The following is a 26167-nucleotide window of genomic DNA, read 5'->3' on the forward strand; positions in this document are numbered from 1 at the left end:
ATATAGTTCTGGCAACACCGGCCATGACCTCCTCCTTCTGTGCGGATGCACACATATTCCCCGAATTCTTACGGGACTTGGTAAGAATGTCGTCCACGAGTAATAAGTGTGTTGGGGTGGGACAGAACGAAGGTAGTGTGTGGACATACAAGGTGAGAATGTGGGTCTCGCGGCAGGCGTCGCGAGATAGTCCCTGCAGTCGTGCTATGCCCTGTACCCTCGGTGGCTCAGATGGGTAGAGCGTCTGCCATGTAAGCAGGAGATCCCGGGTTCGAGTCCCGGTCGGGGCACACATTTTCACCTGTCCCTGTTGATATATATCAACGCCCTTTGGCAGCTGAAGGTATTAATATAATTCTAATTTCGACCAAGCAGGGTGTCTTACAAGACACTAAGGAATATTCTGAATTGAAGGTGCAACTGTGGTTATGATGTGGCGCGGACTCAGAGGTGGCAGTGTGAGACGTGAGTAGCGTGTGTGCAATGGTACAGGGACAGACACGACAGGACAGCACAGCACAGCACAGGAGAGCGTGCGGCACGCAGGAGCCGCGATAAGCCCTGAGCGCGCGTTATCGCCGCTGGCCGCTGGTCGATGGCGGTCGCGCACGCACGCCTTCCGTGTCGCCGGCCCGTGCACGCCTCGTACTCATAACGCCCTTCTGTCTGCCTCAAACGTGTGTCCGCTTCCCAGGAGTCTGTTTCTATTATGGTTGCCCTTATTGGTAGAACCCTCTCAGGGTTCATACAGGTAAACGTCGATAGCGGAAAGGCAGTTCGGATCAGATCAGTCTCCAATACAATGCCAGTGGCTCAGCCAGAACGCCACTTCACTTGGCTCTAACGTGCTCTAATGTGTTCACCGATACTGACGGCACGGTTACATGTCACACACTACGTTGTTTACATACTGCTTCTCCTGTGATGATCAAGTTTGCTGATGTAATTCTCTATCAGAAACTAGCAAGTTTATTCTACAATGTGCTGTGTAGCCCAAGGTTATCAATTTTTCTGAATGGAAAAACTAGTAGATGGAGAACCGTGAAGAATGGCCTGTCTCAAGGATCAGTCTTCGCTCCCAATCAGTTCGATTTGTATGTTCACGAAATTCCAGCTACTGGATCCAAGGAAATTCAATAAGCAGGTGACTTTACATTAACATGTCGGAACAAAGATATCCAGAATTATAGAAGTACGCTCTCATCTGAACTCACCATATTAAACAAGCACTTTTACAAGTGGAGATGTATATGTTCTGTTACTCCATGTGATAGTAATAAATAACCCTCGCTCTGCCTTTTTTGCATTGTAATTGAAACTGATGGCTGTGTCTCTTTAAGATCTAACAGAATTTTTGAACCTACATTAATTGATCCAGTATTGTGGTCAGATCAGCGGACTACGTTGTGGACATGAGAATACAAGCTTGACAGCATAAAGTCAACATTTGCACTGTCGTGCGGGTATTTTCAGCGCAATACAGATAAAAAAAAACAGCCAAAGGGCAAGAAATCACACTAAATATGGGAGCTATCTCAGAAGTACCAGACCTAACAAGAAAATACAAAAATTAAGGGAAAAGCATATTTTTTTCTCTATGTAGTCTCCTTCCAGCTCGATATGCTTTTTCCAGCGATGTTCAGTTTGCTTCGATGCCCTGTTTATTGCTACAACCATAAAGTTGCCCAAAATAGTGGTCAACTGCAGACTCTGCCACCTCATGTTTGGTAAATTTTTTACCACCAACCCACTTCTTCAAGTTCGGAGGCAGAAAATAATCAGAGAGGGCTAAATCTGGCGAATTGGGTGCATGAGGAAGCAATTCGAACATTAACTCAATGATAGTGGCCGTTTTTGTGTGATTTCATGACTCAAGCGCTGCTATAAGTTGTCCCATTATAAGATAATCATTCAAAATTATCCAACACGCATCCCAAAGAACACCATGACCTCGCCTGCACACGGAACTGTCTACACCATATTTGGAGCCGATTCTCCCATTTCAGACCACTGTTTTGATTGTTGCTTCGTCTTAGGTGCGAAGTGGTGGATCCATGTTTCATCCATGTTAATAAATCGACGCAAAAATCGGTTTTATTGCAGCGGGACGTCGCTAAACATTCGACTAAAACATCCTGACGGTGCTGTTTTTGTTCCATTGTTAGGAACCGTGGCATCCATCTTGGGCGTAACTTTCTCATGTCCAAATTTTCAGTCAGTATGCGATGTACATCACATCTTGAAATGCCTAGCTCGTCGTCCAGTACCATTTTGTGGATTTCCTTCACAATTTCTGGCGTGGCCACCACATTTGGTCGACCACTGCGCTGTTTTTCTTGGCAGCTCGTACGGTCTCGCTTGAACTCTGCCATCCAATATTTTACTGTAGTAGACCAAGGAACCGACTCCCCCCAGTGTAGAATAAAGACTTCCCAAATGAAAATTTTGCATCACATAACGATGATCAGTTTTACCCGTGTTAAAAATTGGCAAGAAGCGTTCACTGTCGATGGCCGCCAAAGAATACTAAACAACACAGCATCGTCAAACTTCGAACAAGCTTTATAAGGTCCGTACTTTGTACCATAGTCGTTTGTTTCCAGACAACAACGCTACGTACACGACAAGTTTCATGTTTCTCATACAGCACTCCCACAAGTACTCTGTAACTACCCGTTGGAGACTACGATCCCTTCTATCAAAATATGCAGAAAATATCCCTGCATAAAATCCGAAATTTTTTCGATGGTGTTAGAGTTCCAGTTCACCCTGTATATTTATTGCTGGATGTTTTCCACGGCTTTTGTCGAAATGACGTCATGTGTCACCTTAAGATGCTGTTGAATTTATTTGTTATTGTACTACCGGTTTTGGTCGAAGACCATTATTATCGAGCATAGATCAGCAAGCGTTACGTAATATTCGTAGATCGAAACACACAATGGTTACGGCTTCTCGGGCACCCTGTATTACATTTCGGAAAGTGTGTTTTTTTATGTATATATGTAACTCTTGCTGTTAACAAAAGTCTGTGCTGGATGATGACCATTGAGAGAAACAGGTTGCACAACAGAGCGTTAATTGAACACAGCTTAAGGTGTCATCTAATACCACTTCAGCACCCTGTATATGTTAAACAGTACTCTGCGTGGATGTAGCGTGTTCACTGGGCGGTATCGCTTAAACGCCGCTACCCCCAGCAGCAGGTTGCGTGTTGCGTGTTGGCTGATAGCCGCTGCTAATGCATTACCTGCTCGCAGTCCAGTCCACTCCGCTCTAGGCTTCGCCAAGGACTCGCGTCCCGTCAACAGGTTAAAGGGCACCGTCCAGCACAGCCAAGCTCCACCCCGGACTAGTCACATGGTTTTCCTCCGGGCACTCCCAAAGGTCGCTGGGCAGATGTGCACAGTCGGTTCAATAAATTCCGGGGCTGGACTTCCGCACGAGAATCAACAAGTGAAGCTCACTATTGCTGGGACAAATATGTAACTATGTACATTGAAGTTTCATATACTAATGGTTTATTTGTAACGACTGGAAACAATTTATTTCAAGTACGCCAGATATGTGGTGGTGTGTATTTCTTTTTCGTCATTGTGTACAAAATGGAGTCAAGTTCTGCAACTAAGTTGTTGCAAAAGGGATAAATATGCGTCTGAAACGTACGAAAAGATGCCATGTGTATAAATAAAAATGCAAATGTTCTTTTGTTTAAAATCGTATATCACCGAAAGATCTTCGGTTTGCTTCAAAATTTTGAGACAAAAGTGTGTTCGAAAACGAGTCTCTTTTATATAGCTACTGAAACGCCATATTTAGCAAAAAAATTCTTGTTCATTTGTTCAAAATCTTAAATCTCCGAAAGTTCTGCTCCGATTCGTCTGAAATTTTGACAGAACGTTGCACTGCAATAGGTGCTGTTTTTAAATACCCACTGCAGCGCCACATATAATATATAAACATTTATGTTATAATTAAATGGGCACTCTGTGTAAGAAATTAAATCTTCCTTTGTTCAAAATCTTAAATTTCTGAAAGTTCTGCACCAATTGCTTCGAAATTTTGATACAACGTTTCATTCGAGTACCCGCGTGTTTTTACACACACACACACACACACACACACACACACACACACACATATATATATATGTATATATATATATATATATATAATGGTGTCAAAAATTAAAACAACAAACGGAAATTTTGCAAGGTTACGATTATTTTCCTACGAAACAGTATAAACAGCTGATAGTATAGTAGTAACGACATAAGGAATACAGAACGCGAACAGCTGTAACATGCTTACTGGTAGACAAAATGTTCTTCGTCGTTTCCAACTTAACAGATTTGCATACTCATTCGAACAAGTGTTTAATGTGCCCAGTATTGGGTTCCACCTCTGGCAGCAATACAGGCCTGACAACGTCGGGGAATGCTGTGAATGATTTCGTCAGTCTCACGTTGAGGCAATAACGCCCATTCTTCCTGCAGAGTTGCTCGCAAGTTGGTGGATGCTGACGCGATGTAACTCATCTTCCTAGTGCATCCCAGACATGCTCCATGGGATTCAAATCGAGAGTATGAGCAGGCCACACCGTGCGTGCAATATCTTCAGTTTCCAAGAAAACATCAACAACCCGTGCTCTATGAGGTTGAGCGTTATCGTCCATCGGTACGAAGTGAGCGCCCACAGCGTCTCGCAACAACCGCACATGAGGTCTTAAGATCTTGCCACGATACCTGACACCAGTTAAACGTTGCCGATTCACCCGTACAATTTCACGAAGAGCTGTTCGAGTGGTCATTGTAACACTTGCCCACACCATTAGGGATCCTCTTCAGTATCGGTCTTCGGTCCCGAAATCGTGTTCCACGTTCCCTCCAGATGCCAATCCGTCAAGAATCACTCTCCAGACCAAATCGGGACTCATCTTTGGAAAGAACATTGGCCCTCTGTTCGACCGTCGAGGTAGCACGTTGACGACTCTACTCTAGACGGTCCCTTCTGTGAAGACGCGTCAGAGGTACAGATAAAGCAGGTCTCTGACAATAAAGGCCACTCTGCTGAATCCTTCTGTACACCGTTTGCTTCGATAAGACACGTCCAGTGGCTGCTACGGTCTCAGATGCCAGTTGCCGTGCAGCACTAAGGCGGTACCGTCGTGCCCTTACAGCCAAATAACGGTCCACTCTTTCTGATGTCACACGTGGCCGGCCCTGTCCGGGTCTCCGGGATACAGTTGCGGTCTCTATTAACGGTCGCCGCATCCGACAAACAACAGAACGATTCACATTAAGCCATCGGGTCACATGAGCTTGCGACTGTCCTGCTTCCATTCTTCCTAATGTCCTCCACAGCAGAGAGTCTGCGGGCGTCTTCTCTGTGCCTCACTGCACCGTCTGTGACTGTGTTCACAACGATTATGGATGTGGGACTATCCGGGAAACACTGCCCAGTTTGGTAGGTGCCCTGACGTCATAGTTGGCGTGGTTGCCCGTTGACCGGAACACTATCATACGGATATCTGTTGACAATTTGTATGATTATATACTGAATTAGACACAGGACGGGGAAATAGCGGCTTGTTGCTTTAAATTTGTACACAAGTGTCTATGTAAAGCGGAAAAATTGTTATCAAAAATCTCAGAGTATTCGACCGATTTATCTCTAATTTTTACACATTACTGTGGTAAACGTCTGAACACATATAGGCTATTTATTTTATAGTATGAAACGTTGTTATCAAAGAGGAAAGTCGTATTTATGGCTTATTGGCTTATGATGAGAATATTAGTACAGGATCTGAATTTACAGTAACAATAAACAAGACTCAATGTCAGAAAGAGGTGGGAATAGGAGATGGAAAGGGGATGAAGTGAGCCGAAGCAAGATGTTGGAATAGATTTCGTGTTTTTGAACAGTCGTGAGTCCCTAGAAGACGAGCCTCGTCCCAGTAGACCAGTAACCAGCCGAAGTGATGAAAATGTGAACCGTGTGAGGTTTCTGCTGAATTTAAAAGAGACGAACTAGCATAAAAAACGTCGCTGGTGAACTCCGTGTTTCTGAAGGTGCCGTCAGAAGTATAATGGCAGTTTAGATGCGAGGTAGATACGTGCGGAGTTTGTTCTGCATTCGTTGACACTTGAGCAAAGGACGTGCAGGAACCCAAAAGTGTGTCAAACAGGCAATATGAACGCCGATTTTTTGTTATACATCGTCATAGTGTATGACACGTAGTGAATGCTACCCATGGACCAAAAGACAATAGACCTAGTGGCGATCAATTGATAAAGAGTTACCCGATCAGAGATCGCCCGTTAGAGTCAAAGATAAAGACCGTGCTGATTGCATTTTTTAGTTCGTATGTTGTTATTAGTTGGGAATTCGTTGCCCCATTAGTTACGATGTGTAAATCTTTATCTGCTAAGTGACATCTACAAACTTTGGGAGCGTGTAACAAGCGCATATACTGAAGCGGGTTAGGCCATGTTGTTCTCATTCTTAGAATGACCGCAACTACGGAGCAGTTTAGAGGGAATTAGTGAAAAATGACAAAAATGCACTGTGTAATTAATTTGCACATTCGAACACATCTGGTGGAACTGATTTGTTCCAAGCAGTGGAGCTTGAGCTTTTACCACCTACGACGAATACGCGGGAGAACTGTTGTACCATCGGAGTAAAATCGGAAGTTACATAGGCTTCAAAGCGCCTGGATCCAGTGACGTATTTGTGAGAGTCTTCTGTGACGCTCGATAGGGCCGGTAGTTCGGTATCCAATAGCCGGCCACCCGTGTTTACCATCTGGCTCGTGTGGGGAGACGGCTTTGCCGAACCGCGTAGCAGTCCTGCTGTAGGGATAGAATGTACGCGAATAGAAGAGAGGGCGGAAGAGTGTTTTTATCTTCCAGATTTTCATTTTTTCTCAGATAAATCTTTTATCATAGTGTCTTGGTGACCCCTGGAGTTGTAGTCTTTACCTGGAAGACCGATTCTCGACGCTACTCTCTCCTGTGCCAGTCTCTGCATCTTCGGATAATTCCTGCAACCTACTTCCATTTGAGTCTCCTCACTGTATTCATCCCTCACTCTTCCTTTACGGATTTTACCCGCCATCTCCCCTCAATACTTCCCTCTATAACAAAATTAAAAATTTCTTAGTATTCTTAGTACCTGGGTGACACGTACCGCTAGTTCCCTTTCTTTCCTCACATAAAGTGGGGAAGCTGTAGTTCAGGAAAGGTAAACTTTTTTGTCATTTTATCACAGAATGGAAAGTGGCTCTATTGTACTAGTTTAGATCTTCAGATTACCTTAACGTACCTGCAATATGTCCGACAACCCTACATTGCTATTGTATCAAATCTAACAAAAGCTGTTTAGTTACCAGCATGTGGAAGGCCTTCACACCAACAGGTGAACTAGATTATAACAGTAAACGAAGATTAACTTTTTTTTACATTTTATTTTTCATTATATTGTTACTAGTCTCTTCTCTGCGGCTTCACCATCATAGATGTTCGACGCAATGTTGCCTACACCTTCTCCTCCCCCTCTGTTTGCACCTCTACCTCCAACACTCTGTCCACCTCATTCCCCCACGTCTGTCTATCTCCTCCTCGCCACTCTCGCCAATCTCTCTGTCTTTTCATCTCCTCCTCCTTCCTCTCTCTCTCTCTCTCTCTCTCTCTCTCTCTCTCTCTCTCTCTCTCTCTCTCTCTCTCTCTCTTCTCTCTCTAACGCCTCCTCCTCCTCCTCCTCTCATTGACCATCTCCTCCTCCCCTTCTCTCTGACCATCTCCTATTCTCCCTTTCTCTGTACATCTCGTTCTTCCTCTCTCTTTCTATATCCCCTCCTCACCGTTCTCTCTGTCCATCTCCTCTGCACCCTGTGTGTGGTTTCCACGTTCTTCTCCACCCTTTGTCCTTCCCTACCTATCGCTGTCTCTGTTCCTACCCTCCTCCCCACTTCTCCCTATCCATCGCTCCATCCAGGCTGATAAAACTCCAACACAGCCTTCCTGTCATGTACGGCAGCCTATTCCCCTGTGGCTGGAAGACCACGTTATTGTCTGTATTTCTGCTCCTGTTGGGCGCTAGGAGTTTATAAACCCCACAGTGCTGACACTCGTGAGGTCTGATGGTTCTGTGCCAGATTTGGCTGAAATGGATCCAGGGGTTAAGGAGAATATCCCGGACATATTCACAATCATACATTCTGTTTTATATTCTTCTCTTTTAGTGTTCAACCCAGAGGTTGGTTTGCAGCAGAGCGCCATTCCTCTCTTCTGTTTGCCTTCCTCTTCATTTCCACGTATGTGTTACGTCCAACGTTATTCATGATCTGTTGCATGTATGATATCATTGGTCGCCCCAGCCGATTTCTTCCCTCAATAGCTCCTTCTGCTATTGTTCCAATGATGTTGTTTTATTGTAGGATGTTCAAATGTTCAAATGTGTGTGAAACCTTATGGGACTTAACTGCTAAGGTCATCAGTCCCTAAGTTACACACTACTTAACCCAAATTATCCTAAGGACAAACACACACACCCATGCCCGAGGGAGGACTCGAACCTCCGCCGGGACCAGCCGCACAGTCCATGACTGCAGCGCCTTAGACCGCTCGGCTAATCCCTCGCGGCATTGTAGGATGTGCCCTGCAAGTTTGTCTCTTCTTATTTGGATGTGCCTCCACAGAGATCTGGTTTCCTGTACTTTCCTAAGCACCCCTTCATTTGTTACTTTGTCTCTTCAAATGAAGAGGCGCTTGCAAGAGTACAGGAAACCAGATCTCTGCTTTATATATTATTCACGTTTTGGCCACACTGGCCTACATGATATATAACATGGGGCATTTCTGGCGCTTTGTTTCAGTTTTCCTTGATGTGCCTGTATTCCATTCAGTTTTTCCGAATGGACACTTTTTCCGCATGTCGGGTATAGTTGTTCTGGCTTTTTGGATTATTCTGCCAGGACAGCTATCCAGTTACCAGTTGACTGCCATAATATTTTTCACTCTTGTATCTCAAGTCATGTTATCTCTGCTTCTTCCGGTTCTTCTTTTTAATGCACAGAGCCACGCTATCGTTTCAATTATTGTTTCACTGTCACTTTCGTAGTATTCCAAAACGTGTAAATAATCCAGTCAGTTTCATTCTTTTAAAATGTCCACAGAATTTTAGCCTGTGATTTTTCGTATTTGAGTACATGTTGGCATACTTTTCAGTTTCTTTATTTGCTCTTAGTCTGTAGGTTCGTTCTTCAGTATTATTTGGACCTAAGATTTTCGATTTGATGATTGTGTTCTAGTGTCTCAGTGCGATGTATCTTGAGACGCGGTTTTCGTTCTAGATGTCTCTTGTAGTACTGAAAGCTGTTTCCAATGTGTGACAGCAAATTTCCTAATCAGTTTTTGCCAGGAAAGTTTCGTGAATGATTTCGCCCAAATATTTGAACTGAGAAACTTTGTCTGTTGTTCCATATTTAGCACTTAGAATTGTAGGCATCAGGTTATTCCTGGACACGTATTTTGTTTTTTCAAACGCCACTTGGCGCTCTACTCTTTCTCCTGTTTCTTTAAGAATTTCAATTTGTTTGTCTTCTGTTTTGAACGTCAGTTATTGAATGTTTGATGTACTTTTCTATTGACAGGAGGGATGCAGGCTGGATTTTCTTTTACTTGAAGCCATAGAAGTGTTACCATGTAGTCTGTTGTAATTTTTTTCTAAACCTGAAGATGGTCTGAAGGTGGAAACTAACAGTAAATAAATAGTTACATAACAGAAACTCCTCGCTGTTAAAATATGACGTTTTCCAGGTTCTAAAATGTGGCGACAGTGAAGTCGCCGAGAAATTCAGTATGTAATGGCAGGTTTAGGGATTATGACATTTGGTGGTATTCATGTCGAAAGCGTTTTCTTTCCTTCCAAGCTACTGTAAAACTGTTAAGTGTTTCTCAGCTTAAAGTCCACTGTCCTTTTAATGGCCGTCTTACTGCTTCACTTGCATGCATTATTGGTATAGTTCGAGATCTATTTCTTAAAACAACCGTAATGTATGTTATGCGCTTTTAGTCCTTTAGCTGCAGAAAAGTGTTGAACCGCTCGATGTTCCTTGTCTTGTTATTTCAGCGCCCGCTTGAAAAGTTTGCACACATCTGCTTCCGTCTGTTAATTAAGATTAACTAATCTGACTAGAATGCTGTCACAGACGACGGGACAGGCGCCAAAGTAAATGTTCGAGAAGAAAAAGAAAATAGGGAAGCTTGAATAATTACAGAAGACGAAGTTCCAGCGTGAACCGTTCCTTACTGGAAGAGTAATTGGAGCGACGAGACTTCAGTCACGAGATGTCTGCATGCAAGGACTGAGTGCCTACGAGTGCCACGACCGGCTCCCTCTTAGGATCCACCCCCTTCTATGGTTCCAAAGTCCACAAAGCCTGGAACGGCTCTTCCCTTTTCCGCCTTTCACCTTAATTCCTCTCCTATTGCTGTAGTAAATTTGCCTAAATTCGTACAAATGTTTTACTTGAACGGGCACAACTTCGCATTAGCAACCTTCATAATTCGCCTTCCTGCATCATTGCTATTTTTCTTTGCTGCGTTTGCACTTTTGATGTAAAGTACACTACTCCCAAAATCTTATTTAAAGCTTCTCAGATGGTGTCATATGTATCAAGGAGAGCTTAAATACTCACCGTCTTCGCTCATGATTTTTTTTTTAAATTTTTCCTCGTATACTTCTAGGATTTGAAATTTAGTGCCCGGACTTAGTTTCCTGAAGCAGTATAATGTAGTTTACAAAACCACTCGTAAAAATCGTCTTTAAAGATTTCCGAGTATTGTTGAGCACAAGAAACTGCGAGCTTCTTGAAAGAAGTTGTGCATAGCTGCTTGTGTAGCGTTCTTGACATGTAATCGCGAGGATGCTTGTTCGACTCTCGGAAGATGCAACTTTTTTTTAATTATAATTATTTATTAAATGTCAAGTTGAGATTGTAAATAATTGTACAGGTATTTGAAAGCTCGACATTTTTTGTACTCAACAATGTCCGGAAATCTTCAAAACCGATTTCGTGCCTAATCTGTGAAGAATGAGGTTCTAGTACTGTGAAATTAAAGGGGACGTTTTTGAAATTTAAACTTCCTAAAAGATTATTTTAACACTGTTCTGAGCATTTTAAAAGTGTGAATACAACATTTGTTTTACATCGCTTCAACCGAAGCAGAAGTTCTATCGTTACCACATGGCAAAATCTGCGGTTCTGGTTTCTTTCGTCAGACCAGTTCGTACCGTCACGAATCAAGCTCTGGTACTGCTTCAGGAAACTGTTGTCGGGACACTGACCTTCAAATCCTATAAAAAAAATACTCTCCGAACAGGCCTCGAAAGGCCCAATGGTGCCAACGGACCACCGTGTCCTCCTCAGCCGACAGGTGTCACTGGATGTGGTCAGCACACAGCTCTTCTAGCCGTTGTCAGTTTTCGTAACCGGAGTCAAATCCTGTCAGCAAGAAAAAAATTATGGAGTGCAATTCCCTAAGCGTCAGATGGTCTGTGGAATCTTCATCAGAAACAAGTCGTATGCTGTCACTTTCATCAGTACACATGATGTTTCAAAGTCGTTGCGACAAACGTCTGTAGATTACAGATGTCGTCATGGGGAACACCTTTTGTTTGGGACAAAATGTTGGCCAATACTTCCCGCCCACGCTAAGCATCGTTTGAGACTAGTTATATCACTGAAGCACTGTGCGGCGTTCGTATGCAATGTGTGTTGCCTACCACACAGTTATCTGCTCCGCGTGGAAGGGCATAACTCAAGCAAAATTAAAGTAGCTCATTCGCTTCTAAAATATCTTTCTCCGCTTAGGGACACTCATTCATATGATTTTCTTGTTCAAAATCAGCCTATCAATTTATTGGGGTGGGTAGTAGACCCGCTATTTCAGTGAAATTTCAGTGTCCCAGGGCTGACGAATACTGAACGACACTTACTCAGACTTTTGCAGGTGGTCACATTAGTGTGATTATGTTGCGATTCATAGCTCTTCGAGAATCCTAGCATTCACATCTAACATTTCACCCGTATTCTGCATACTTGCCTACATTACTTTCTCAGTTGTTTATATTCTGTCACTTTGTACACAGTGCAGTAGATCCATTTTATTGTTCCTCAGATAGCCGTTATGGTTACGTTCTATCATTCATCTTCGTAGAAAGGTCGGGCTATGAAATAGATATCTATCCTCCCTTTAAAGCTTTTATTAAAATGTTTCGCTTCAAAACACATGAGACACTTCATGGGTTCTATTTAAATTAAGTTTTCAGTTGCATAGACACCATTTACCTGCAGAAATTTGCACGGTTTGCTGTAGAAGTACCTTCCAGGTTCGAGTAACCAATAAAAATAATTAAACTAAGTAATCCATCCAATGGCCGAGCTTAATCGCGTTGAACGAGACACGAGTGAAACAACGCCACTGTCAATGACGTGCTGTTGGAGTTGTTTACGGATGTAATCTCTGAAGTTGCAAGTAATTACGGGTTGAAAAGTATATTTAACTGTTCTAAGGCGATGTGCCTTTGTCTCTAGTTACTGTAGCATGTTACGTTGTCGACACGAGAATAGAATTTCTGGCACCTCTTCTTCCCTTAAAAAAAAAAAAAGAAATTAAGTATCCCAAGCGCTAAGGTCGACAAGCGTCTCAGACATTTCGCCACGAACAGCAGTGCAGCAGACGTCTTGAAATCGTGTAACATCCATACCGAAAGTTACGTCTGTTTTCGGAACCACGCAAATGAAAATGCACCTGTTCTTTTTTTTTTTAAAAAAAAAAGCGTCGGCTACTCCTAGTAAAACTATCAGTGACTTTATCCAATAACCTCTCTCTGCACTATAGTACATTACTAGGCATGGTTCTATTGGCGATGGTATGTCGTTGCCTTCCTCCGACTTTTGAACTAATTTACCCGGCGAATAAGAGGGGGTTCAGCTACGTAATGTGCACTGCCAACCGCAATGCAACTCGGTAGTTTTCATATAAAGTACACTCCTGGAAATTGAAATAAGAACACCGTGAATTCATTGTCCCAGGAAGGGGAAACTTTATTGACACATTCCTGGGGTCAGATACATCACATGATCACACTGACAGAACCACAGGCACATAGACACAGGCAACAGAGCATGCACAATGTCGGCACTAGTACAGTGTCTATCCACCTTTCGCAGCAATGCAGGCTGCTATTCTCCCATGGAGACGATCGTAGAGATGCTGGATGTAGTCCTGTGGAACGGCTTGCCATGCCATTTCCACCTGGTGCCTCAGTTGGACCAGCGTTCGTGCTGGACGTGCAGACCGCGTGAGACGACGCTTCATCCAGTCCCAAACATGCTCAATGGGGGACAGATCCGGAGATCTTGCTGGCCAGGGTAGTTGACTTACACCTTCTAGAGCACGTTGGGTGGCACGGGATACATGCGGACGTGCATTGTCCTGTTGGAACAGCAAGTTCCTTTGCCGGTCTAGGAATGGTAGAACGATGGGTTCGATGACGGTTTGGATGTACCGTGCACTATTCAGTGTCCCCTCGACGATCACCAGTGGTGTATGGCCAGTGTAGGAGATCGCTCCCCACACCATGATGCCGGGTGTTGGCCCTGTGTGCCTCGGTCGTATGCAGTCCTGATTGTGGCGCTCACCTGCACGGCGCCAAACACGCATACGACCATCATTGGCACCAAGGCAGAAGCGACTCTCATCGCTGAAGACGACACGTCTCCATTCGTCCCTCCATTCACGCCTGTCGCGACACCACTGGAGGCGGGCTGCACGATGTTGGGGCGTGAGCGGAAGACGGCCTAACGGTGTGCGGGACCGTAGCCCAGCTTCATGGAGACGGTTGCGAATGGTCCTCGCCGATACCCCAGGAGCAACAGTGTCCCTAATTTGCTGGGAAGTGGCGGTGCGGTCCCCTACGGCACTGCGTAGGATCCTACGGTCTTGGCGTGCATCCGTGCGTCGCTACGGTCCGGTCCCAGGTCGACGGGCACGTGCACCTTCCGCCGACCACTGGCGACAACATCGATGTACTGTGGAGACCTCACGCCCCACGTGTTGAGCAATTCGGCGGTACGTCCACCCGGCCTCCCGCATGCCCACTATACGCCCTCGCTCAAAGTCCGTCAACTGCACATACGGTCCACGTCCACGCTGTCGCGGCATGCTACCATTGTTAAAGACTGCGATGGAGCTCCGTATGCCACGGCAAACTGGCTGACACTGACGGCGGCGGTGCACAAATGCTGCGCAGCTAGCGCCATTCGACGGCCAACACCGCGGTTCCTGGTGTGTCCGCTGTGCCGTGCGTGTGATCATTGCTTGTACAGCCCTCTCGCAGTGTCCGGAGCAAGTATGGTGGGTCTGACACACCGGTGTCAATGTGTTCTTTTTTCCATTTCCAGGAGTGTATATTGCCAGAGGTGAAAGTAGCGATAAGTGACAGTAAAGGTACTAGATCTAAACAGGTGTCTAACCCGAGATCTTTGATCAGTAGTTTTGCACCTAGTCACTAAACCAACGCTAACCCTTCGCAAGTTACTGAAAAAGTAGTTGTTTCGCATTCTTTTTATTAACTAATTAATTGTTGTAGCTAACCTAGATTAATTTTTACTCTCAATTAAACTACAGAATCGACCTTGCGATGAGAGATTTACAAAGCGTGGCGTTAAATAAGTGTTGCAAACCTGGTGCGGTTTGGCAGGCACCGTTGGCACCACCGTCACTAAATCATCGAGGTGTTAGGCAGTGGTTTGGGATTTTTAAAATAAAAAAAGTTAGTAAAGAATTCGAACAACACAAAACAGAAGTTATCACCTCTACTTTAGTACCGACCAAGGTTTGATTTCTCTCTCCGATATAAAAGTAACAAACTCCGTAGATTTCCAGCTTCAGTATGTCACCCAACTTGACAATCGGCAGAAGCGCACATTTGTTCCTGTATGTGTCCAAAATTTTTCTCGTATTCTTCCATAACGTACGTAAGGTTGCATGAATTGCGGCAGTCGATGGTGCACAATCGTTATGGTCATTTTTCAAAAACAACGAGTATTAAGTAGTAATAGAATTTTTCTCATGAGGAAGTATGCCGTGTAGATTGGCAGAATGGGCAAGTGTGCTACGGCAGCACTCGTGCTATCTAGCGGCGGCTCCGCACATCGTAGTTGGCTGTGTCACCACTAGGTGGCAGGCGCAACCGGTTTCTGTGCATAGGCGCTGTTCCTCCAAATCCGTTTTATCCGATCGTATTTTATTCTTCGAGAGCTACAGATGACGTTTAGTGTATGTGATCTGAGAAAAGATGTTACTGCCATATTTTTTAAAGACAGAAGCTAAAAAAGACAATCACCGTAATTTTTTTTAAGTTGCGGTATAGAAATGATTAAAACAAGCACAACTTAGGAGTGAAATATACTGACCATGTATTCGTAACTTGTGTTTCACAAAATATAGGTGTTGTTAATATTGCTTTATAGTATCTGCTGCAAAGGGTCCTCTTAAATCTTAGCCTGCATTCCGAAACAGTGCATCATGCAACCAGGGAAAACACTATTGTAGCAGGTTTTATACTATCGCCGAAAGTTTTTAAAGGAAAAGGTTAAATGCTCTGTCATTAGATGGGCTGCGATGCGGCTGGCGTTCTTCGATTTTGTTTTAAGTAATGTATTTTTGTCGTTTGTTGATTAACGTAAGAGCTCAGGGCTCCTTTATCATTTTACGAATTTTTGAGTTAGACTAACTGCTACGCGCTCGTGTCAGCAGTGTTGCATACGAAGACTGAAGCAGTCCGGTCTTTTAGCATATTCGTATTCCATTCTCAGCGAGTAATCGTATATCGTGGGTTTACTGGCGGAAGTAAGCATTTATGAAAGTTTCTAGTGACAAACTTCTGAGTTTGCGAAGACCGTAGCAATGACTTTACTTCTGAATGGTCACAAGTGAATAGGTATCTAAATCAGACTAGAAATTTCTTATGTTCATTTGGAAACCATACTTTACATTTCATTATTCTTAATAATTGAGCAGTGATTAATATGACTGATTTTTGTTTACTTCAGGAATAAATGGGCCATAAAACTGTAGAAGAGGAAAATATAATGTGATCCGACCATGCTATCTCAACGAAGCGACATATATTTTCTTGAAACCTGAAAGTTCAGTTTTAGAAACTACTTTGGTAAAAACGACGATAAAGTTGCCATAGTAACGCGTTGGGTTTGTTGTGGATGGTTCTGAACTGAAGTGATGCTGATCAACGACAACTATGGCAGAAGTGTTCGAGTTTCTAATGGCGAAGTCGTGGTGGAAATCTTGTGCAAAAGAAGTTTGTTGCGGAAGCACTTTTTTAGCAGATGGCAAATGAACTACGAAGTGAACGACGTGATAGTGAAAATGTACAGAATTAGCAAGTATTTAAAACGCAACTGTGGAACGTGTTTGTACAGTTCCGAATATCCTACAATTTGTCAAACGAAGAATATCGTTGTTTGCTTGACTTCTTTCTCCCTGCAAAGTACAAAACGAATGCATCGAAATGGGTTTCGTCCGTTTTGGAATGTTTGTGTAGTATTGCTGATGAAATCTGCGGTGTTTCATATAACAAAAACTGAAGATTCCGGAACAGATGTGAATGCTTTAGTCTTGGAGCAAAGTAATTTCAAAGGCGGCTGGAAAGTAATGAAAAACGAGTTATTCAGTAACACTTCATCTCCGTATACCGCAGAATTAGAGTTTTAAATTCTGACCAAGAGCCGGGTTTTAGAATGTTTAGCACTTCTGGATATCGTTAGCAATACATTCTGATTGGACAAAGCGTGATTTGCGTTGAGGAAACGAGCTCTTGGTTTCATTTGCGTTCGCAGTGGATACGGTGGCATTGTCAATTATTATCCGCAAAGTAATTATAAAATTTTATTGTAATCATATAGGAAACTTTACAAGAACATCAGTTTTCGACATAGTCTCCTTGCGTTTCAACGCACTTGGTCCATCGTTGTACAAGCTTCCTGATGCCCTCATAAATGAAGGTTCTCGGTTGAGCTGCGAGCCAGGGATGCACCGTCGTGCGGTAGCGTTCTCGCTTCCGACGCCCGGGTTCCCGGGTTCGATTCCCGGCGGGGTCAGGGATTTTCTCTGCGTCGTGATGACTGGGTGTTGTGTGATGTCCTTAGGTTAGTTAGGTTTAAGTAGTTCTAAGTTCTAGGGGACTGATGACCATAGATGTTAAGTCCCATAGTGCTCACAAGGGAACCTCCCCATCGCACCCCCCTCAGATTTAGTTATAAGTTGGCACAGTGGATAGGCCTTGAAAAAGTGAACACAGATCAATCGAGAAAACAGGAAGAAGTTGTGTGGAACTATGAAAAAAATTAGTAAAATATACAAACTGAGTAGTCCATGCGCAAGATAGGCAACATCAACGAGACTGGGAGTTAAGGAGAGCCGTGGTCCCGTGGTTAGCGTGCGTAGCTGCGGAACGTGATGTCCTTGGTTCAAGTCTTACCCCCGACTGAAAATTTTACTTTCTTTATTTTCTCAAAGCTATGATCTGTCCGTTCGTTCATTGACGTCTCTGTTCACTGCAGTAAGTTTAGTGTCTGTGTTTTGCGACCGCACCGCAAAACCGTGGGATTAGTAGACGAAAGGACGTGCCTCTCCAATGGGAACCGAAAACATTTGATCGCAAGGTCATAGGTCAACCGATTCCTCCACAGGAAAACACGTCTGATATATTCTATACGACACCATGTGCGTCACATGACAGGAATATGTTGTCGACCCACCTAACTTGTAAATGGGTAAAAAGATTCTTCTACCTTGCCCGATTTAGATTTTCTTGTGGATGTGATAATCACTCGCAAAAAAGTAATGAAAACATAAGAGTTTGTCACATAAACTGAAAATAAAAAATTAAACTTTTCACTCGAGGGAAGACTTGAACCTAGGACCTTTCGTTCCGTAGCTGCTCTCGCTAACCACAGGACCACGGCGCTCCTAGACTCCCATTGTCCTTGATGTTGCCTATCTTCGCATGGACTACTCAGTTTGTATATTTTACTTTTAATTTTTTTCATAGTTCCACACAACTTCTTCCTGTTTTCTCGATTGATCTGTGTTCAGTTTTTCAAGGCCTATCCACTGTGCCAATTTATAACTAAATCTGAGGGGGGTGCGATGGGGAGGTTCCCTTGTCAGAGCCATTTGAACCAGGAATGCACCGCTTCTTTCACTGCTTCGTCCGGGGCAAATCGACGGCCCTTTAATGCCTGTTTGGGTGGACCAAACAAATGATAGAAGGGGTAAGATTGGCACTATATGGAGGATGATCCAGTACTTCAAATTTGAGTTTCTGGAGCGTTTCAGCAGTGTGGGCAGCAGTATGCGGACGGGCATATTGTCGTGCAACAGAACACCTTTTGACCGCAATCCTTGGCGTTTGCTTCAAATTGTAGGCTTTAACCTGGCAGTAAGCATCTCACTGTACCGTACACTGTTTATTGTTGTGCCCCTTTCCCCGTAATGTTCCCGTACTGGACCTTGTGCATCCCAAAAAAACCGTAAGCATCAGTTTTTCTGCGGACTGTTCGGTTTTGAACATTTTCTTCCATAGCAAATTTGGATGTTTCCATTCCTTACTCTGCCGTTTACTCTCCGGCTCGTAATGATGGATCCATGTTCCGTCACCAGTAATGATCGTGTCTAAGAAGTTTTCCCCTACGTTAACACAGCAATCCAAATGTTTTTTGCAGATGTCCAAGTGCGTTTGTTTATGCAACTATGTGAGTTGTTTTGGGACCCATCTTGCAGAAACTTTATGAAATCCAACTCTGTTGTGGATGATTTCGTAGGCAGAACCATGACTAATTTGCAGACGATGTGCCACATCGTCAATAATCAATCATCTGTCCAAGAGAATCATTTCACATAAACGCTCAATGGTTTCTTTATTTGTGGCGGTAAACGGTCGTCCGGCTCCTTCATCGTGCGTAACACTTGTGCAACCATTTCGGAATTTTTCAATCCATTCGTAGACACTCCGTTGTGGCAAAACAATGTTCCTGTACTGTACCGAAAGTCTTAGATGAATTTCGGCCCCTGATACGCCTTCCGACAACAAAAAACGGATCACTGAACGTTGCTCTTCTTTGGTGCAAATAGACAGCGGGGCAGCCGTGATCCTTCACAAGCGTCTTCTAACCAAACTGCTTGCCTGTTGAATATCGCCTCAGTTGTGCGACTGGATTCGTGATTTCCTGTCAGAATTGTCACAGTTCGTAGTAATAGACAGAAAGTCATCGAGTAAAACAAAAATAATGTCCGGCGTTCCCCAAGGAACTGTTATAGGCCCTGTGTTGTTCCTGGGAGACAATCTTAGTAGCCGTCTTAGATTGTTTGCAGATGATGCTGTCATTTACTGTCTTGTAAAGTCATCAGATGACCAAAACGAATTGCAAAATGATGTAGATAAGTTATCTGTCTGATGCGAAAAGTGGCTATTGACCCTGAATTAAGAAAAGTGTGAAGTTATTCAAGTGAGTACTAAAAGAAATCCGCTAAATTTCAATTATGCGATAAGTCACCCAAATCTGAAGGCTGTAAATTCAACTAACTACTTAGGGATTACAATTACAAATACCCTAAATTGGAACGATCATATAGATAATCTTGTGAGTAGAGCCAACCAAAGACTGCGATTCATTGGCAGAACACTTAGGAGGTGCAACAGGTCTACTAAAGAGACTGCGTACACCACGCTTGTCCGCCCTATACTGAAGTATTGCTGTGCGGTGTGGGATCTGCATCAGATGGGACTGACGGATGACATCGAAAAAGTACAAAGAAGGGGAGCTTGTTTTGTATTATCGCGAAGTAGGGGAGATGGTGCCACAGACATGATACGTGAATTGGAGTAGCAATCATTAAAACAAAGGCCTTTTTCGTTGCGACGGGATCGGCATCTTCTCATGAAATTTCAATCACCAGATTTCTCCTCCGATTGCGAAAACATTCTGTTGGCAGCCACCTACATAGGGAGATATGATCATTGCGATAAAATAATAGAAATCAGGGCTCGCACAGAAAAATTTAAGCTCTCGTTTTTCCCGCGTGCCGTTCGCGAGTGGAACGGTAGAGAGACAGCTTGAAGGTGGTTCATTGAACCCTCTGCCAAGCACTTTGTTGTGAATAGGAGAGTAATCACGTAGATGTAGATGTTAATTAACAGCACGGCACCGATAATGAAACTAACCTAGCAGGTTGAAAATTGCAAAGATATAACAACAAATAATCAAAGCAGGCGTCATCAACGTAAAGTGACAGTACTACCAAAGTAAACAAAAATATAATTGACTTACGCTCGTATTAGGTGGTTATAATTAAAGTGCTACTACTTAAGGAGGTCCCGTGTGGGCTGTAATTATCGTATAGCAGCGAAATTTGGTAGATATGCTAATGCGTTACTGTGGAACCGACTCATGCTGGAGAAAAATTAGTTCCAGTTTTGGCCACCAGGGGAAAATCTGGCGCTGTACAGCATCTCGTTGGCGTCTCTGGTGTTCATATTTGACAAATTGTGTTAGTGGCGATTAATAATAAAATCAACATTAAGCCTTTCTCACTTGTGTGACTTTTCTGCTGATGTCCCATTCCTTATCCATTTCATATGGAAACATTTCTATACCTCTGTCTTGTAAGCACAGCGCTAAATTTGCGCCAGGTGGCCAAAATTGGAATTAATTTTTTTCCCACGCGTAAATCGGTTCCGCGCTAATGCATTAAAATATCTACTGAGTTTCACTGCCATACGATAATTGAAGCCTTCACTGGACCTTTGTGAGCAGCCGCGCTTTAATTATAACCACCTGGTACTTCTCGCCAAACCCTGTTACGTAAATTTAGTGAGCCTGTATCCGAAGAAGACGGTGAAACTATAATGCTACCACCACCGTGTTTTCGGCGTGGAGATTATGAGAGGAACATAAGTGAGATTAGGGTACGCACAGAAGCATATAGACAGTCATTTTCCCCCGCTCAGTGCGCGATTGGAATAGGAAAACAGTTGGATAATATTGGTTCGATGTACTTGTAACGTTGTCAGAAACAGTCTGGAAAGCTTCAGAAGGCGTTGTAGGGTAGGTTGTGCTGAGAGATAACTGAGAAATAACTGTTAAGAAAAACATTTGGTACGTTGCGCCGTTTCCGATTGGAGTTAGCCAATCAGGTCTTTGCGCGCACAGTATTGGTGTTGTCAAACGTATTATTTGTTTGCGTTCTTAACAGAACTTGGACATGGGACGGTGTAAGGATCGAATACGACATAACAGACGAGCAATTTCTTGCGCTATCAAAAATGTTATCTGGTAGGCTGCTTGAATTTGCGTGCACAACGACGTGATTAGTTAACTTCAGTGCTAATTAAATCGAAAAGGACGCAACGTATCGAATTTGTTTCTCTGAACAACTATTTCTCAGCACAATCTATACTTCAACACCTTTAGAAGCTTCTCGTACTGTTTCTGGGCGCCCTGTGCAGGTATAAGTGTGAAAGCAGAGATATATGAAGCATTTGTAGGGAACAAATGTAAGGACTCGTTCCGCCAGTGACAATCTGAACTAGTGAACTTCCGCGATTGTTAAAACGTAGTGGGAAGAGAAGAAAGGAAGGAAGGGATGAAGGAAGTTTACGTTTTAACGTTCTATCGACGACGAGGTCATTAGAGGCGAGTCATAACCACGGATTAGGGAAGAAACAGGGTTTCGTTTCCGGATGAACTATCCCAGCGCTTATCATAACTGAGCCAGGGAAACCTAAATCTAGGCAAGGAATATCACTTAAAACCATCCTCCACTCTCTCCAAGTCGTAATGAATGCGAAATCAGTATCTTACCTCTGCTCCACATCGTTTGCTGGGCTGCAAACAGCTTTTCGACATTATAATTATCAAGAGATAAACAAATCTAGGCGACACAGTGATTTACAAGGTGGTCTCATGGTTTTGTGTAGACCTTACATAGTTTCGGCAAATCTCTTCATACCAGTGCCGGATTGTTTGCTTTAGCCTTGAAGTCGGCAGGACGCAAAACTGTAACCTTCCTTCCTTTCAGGTCCTGAGGGTTTTCATCCTATACGACAGATAAACACCGTACATACTGATACAAAAACGCAACGCACGCCGTAGTCGCTTTAGTTGTCCTGTGGTACAAATTGATCATACAGCGTATAAACACAGACAGAACGCGAGTACAGCTGTTTTCGTCGCTTTTATTCATTAACTTTCCAGTATTTTAAGAGGATCGATTAGGCGCGGTAGCAAAATTGTGGACAGCGAAATTTCCAACCTCACTTGTATCAATCCTTTTAAATTATCCGAACTCATTCAAACTCAAATGAAAGCATTTTACGGCGCTGTGACAACGTGCACAATGTATCTTGTTATTTGAAGCTGTGGCGCGTAACTTCATACGGTATGATTTCATTTGCAGTGCGTGGAAAATTGAATTATTTTTGATTCGTTTCACATCGACATAACCAAATCCATCAATTCTTTTTTTATGTCATCCACAACATTAATGAAGGAAAGTTTGATCAACTGATAGCTTCTTCCTTTCAATTCATATCAAACCTAGAGCTGCACATTCAGCGGAATGAAAACTAATTCAGACCAAAATAGAGATTGGAATATTGAATTCAGAACTAGGAAAACAAGTCGGAACTGACGTGTTCAGCATCAAAAATGGATGAACATACTGAAAAAGTAGGTGACGTGATTAAAAAATGTTCAAATGTGTGTGAATTCCCAAGGGACCAAACTGCTGAGGTCATAGGTCCCTAGACTTACACACTACTTAAACTGACTTATACTAAGAACATCACACACACCCATGCCCGAGGGAGGACTCGAACCTCCGGCGGAATCGGCCGCGCAATCCATGACATGGCGCCACAAACGGCGCGGCCACTCCTCGCGGCTGATCTGATTCGATTTGACTGTCGGCTGGGTATTGGATCGATTTCTTAAACTGTCGGAATTGAGAAGGAATGCGTAAGGCAAGTTTTACGTAATCAATTTAACGTGAGAAAAGTGTATGCGAAAATGAGGCCGAAAATTCTCACAGTCAAACAAATACAAAATCTTGAAAATGTTTGTACTTACACTTTGCATACCGTTGAAAATGACCCTAATTTTTCGGGGAGACGAGTAACATGTGACGAGTCTTGGGTTTTCAGTTAAGATGCGAAAACTAAGCGCCAGTCAATGCAATGGAAGGGCTCAACTTCACCAAGAGCGAAACAGCTGAAATGAGCAAATAAAATTCAAAGTAATGATGATGGTTTTTACGACTCTCGTGAAATTGTGTATCTTTAATGGGTTCATGAATGTCAAACTATTAATCAAACTTATGGCCTTGAGGTTCTTAGTTAAGTCCGTGAGAAAACAAATAAAAACCGACCCGAATTGTGGAAGAACAACTCGCAGGTTCTGCATCTTGACAAGGCACCTGTTCGTATTGAATTTTCTGTTAAGGAGGTTCTAGCGAAGGAAAGATACCAGCGCTAAGACCGCCACTTTATTCACCTGACCTAGCACAATCTGACTTTTATTTATTTCCCAAGGTCAAATCTATATTAACGGGAACGAGATTTCAGTGCGGTGAAGTGAAAGTAAGTGCGGCACGCGTCATCAAGGAGTCAGATGAAGACTTCCAGCACTGCTCACATCAGTAGAAAATTGGTATGGAGTGTTGTAAGGATAGAGGAGGGGAATATATTGAGGGTGGCGATAACTAAATACATGTATTCTTTAAATAAAGTGTTTTACCACAATAGTCCCGTTATTGTATAGCCTCATCTCGTAAATGCACATGTGCGCCTAAGAACACTTAATTTCACGACGCGGGTTCAGTGCTGTAGCTGGATGCGAAATGAATCTCTCTTTCTCTGCGCTCAGGGATTGAATCTGCCGGTTAATTTTTACAGTCGCCCGTCATTGCCGCGTATCGCAGGCGGCAACTATTGAACACGACGTGGGGATCAGCGTTAAGCGCGTTACTGCCGGCCGGCCAGGGGTCGATGGTTATCTGGCGCGCAAATGAGTTAACACTGGCGCTTAAGGGTGGCCGGCAGGTCGTAAAAGCCCCGTGCAGCCGCCGTTTAATTTGTTGACACTCGCGTCGCAGCGGGAGCGGTTTTCTTTCGCGGTCAGGTTTCGCGCCGCACGAGCTCCGCAGCTAATTAGATGTTCGGCTTACAGATAGCGGGCTCCTGATCGTAGGAGCCGGACGGCGCCAATTGCTGTGTGGTCACGACTGCCGACGTGCTCTGCAGTCGCGATTTAGGAGATAGAAATTGGTTGGTGCATGTGCCTGTTGTTCTCAGTAAAAAATGCTATCGCTACCATTTGGATGCTGTAGATTGTATTGCTGTTTTTCTACCGGATTTTATTCAGTAAATAGCCTCTCTTGTGTATTCTGTTTATCTAAAAAGTGTAGCTTCGTAACCTCTTTCGCATCTCTCTTTTCGTCTCAGAATAGTTAACCAGATTCGACGTAATGTGTGAGGTTGGTAATAGCGAGACGCACTTTGATCGATGGCGACGGAATGGCAAAGACCTCACCAACTCGCAGACGATGTGACTCATTACCTGGGCAGAAGAGTCACGTCCAGGGAAATTGTTGCTAATTTATTTCGCTTGGCAGTAAATTTAAAAAAAATGAACTAATTCCTCTGTTGTCAAATGAATGAACAGTGTAGGACTAGCTTTTTGCTTTATAAAAAATCATTCTTTGAAATATTTTATAAAAAAAGCAGTATTGTACGGCAGGGACTAAACGAATGACGTTTCGCTCTTTACGACAGACTGACCTTGTATTGGGTGTGATAGACTCTCCATTCACCATCCAGCTATTCTGATACAAATTTTCCCTGGTTTCGCTGCATTACGTCAGACAAATGCTGCTTCGGAGCCTCCTGCGTGGACACGGCCTACTACCTGTTCCATGCCTGTGGTAATAGACGCGTAAGTAGATTAGATATACGAAATGAGTTCTGTATACTCTCATGAGACTGTTGTCGGGTACAAGTGGATTCTACTAGCGTAGAAACGACAGCGAGTACAAGTGTTAGCGACTATAACCGAGGACTCACGGCATCACCGCTACATACGCAGCTGTTTGGCATGACGATTATTATTTTCCATGAAATGGCACTGAATATTTTTTGTTTCTACTTTCTAAGTACGTACATACGTACACAGACACACACACACACACACACACACACACACACACACACAGTAGCGAAGAAACTTTGAAATAAACACATTTTCATTTGCACAGGAGATGGTACCGTTCGTTAATTGCGTACCGGTACCGTGTGTAACGTTTTCATACGTTTTCTGCTGTTGTAAGTAATTCACCTTTAATGTACTGGAACAAAGATGAATGAGCGCACTGCACGAATAGTGAATAAGATCCTTGACTCTGCTTAGTTTTATCTGTGGTATACTTGCTAGTAAGTCAGTTGTGCTGCGAAGGGGCATTTCTTATTTGAGTCACAGTAGCGAGCCGATGAGTTTTTCAGAGAATGAAAACTGTGATTTGTGAATGTGGGAGAAACTATGTGGGATACTTGATTATGGACATGAAAATTTGTTTATAAAGATGTTTCATTCTTTGTAGTAACGGAGAATATTTTTCGAGGAATTTTGAAGGTAAACCATGCATGCGCAAGATTCAGGTGTTTATTTATCAGAACTATTAACTGAAGGAAATCTTTGTCCGTCAGATTAGTAATTAGTGTTAGTTTGATGTCTTTGCTTCAGTATGTCACAAATTACGCATTCGGTTGAGATGTCGGTAATTTTGACAGTGGGAGAATTTCGCAATTGTTAGAGTCTCCTTATGTTGTACAGTTCTTTATCTCAATAATCAGAGTTTCATTTTTCAAGAACGATTTTCTTTAATGTAAAACCCACCTCCATCATTCTTAGTAAAGTTTTGAATAGTTTGTTGTGTGTGCATTGCACCTTACGCTACAAGTAGCAACTGACTGTTTTTGAAAAGCGAAGAAAGAAAGGAATCATAGTAGGTAATTTTTC

At 43.3% G+C, this 26167-nt stretch overlaps 1 protein-coding gene and 1 non-coding gene across 2 annotated transcripts in view; both read left to right on the plus strand.

The window, feature by feature from the left end:
• Positions 1-26167, plus strand: part of LOC126480962 (kalirin) — a 1643174-nt gene that overhangs the window by 1190413 nt on the left and 426594 nt on the right. The gene's annotated exons all lie outside the window — the stretch shown is intronic.
• On the plus strand, positions 209-290 carry Trnat-ugu (transfer RNA threonine (anticodon UGU)). The gene has a single exon. It is a non-coding gene; the product is annotated as a tRNA-Thr (tRNA).

This window comes from Schistocerca serialis, chromosome 5 (genome assembly GCF_023864345.2).
Source record: "Schistocerca serialis cubense isolate TAMUIC-IGC-003099 chromosome 5, iqSchSeri2.2, whole genome shotgun sequence".
Lineage (NCBI taxonomy): Eukaryota > Metazoa > Arthropoda > Insecta > Orthoptera > Acrididae > Schistocerca > Schistocerca serialis.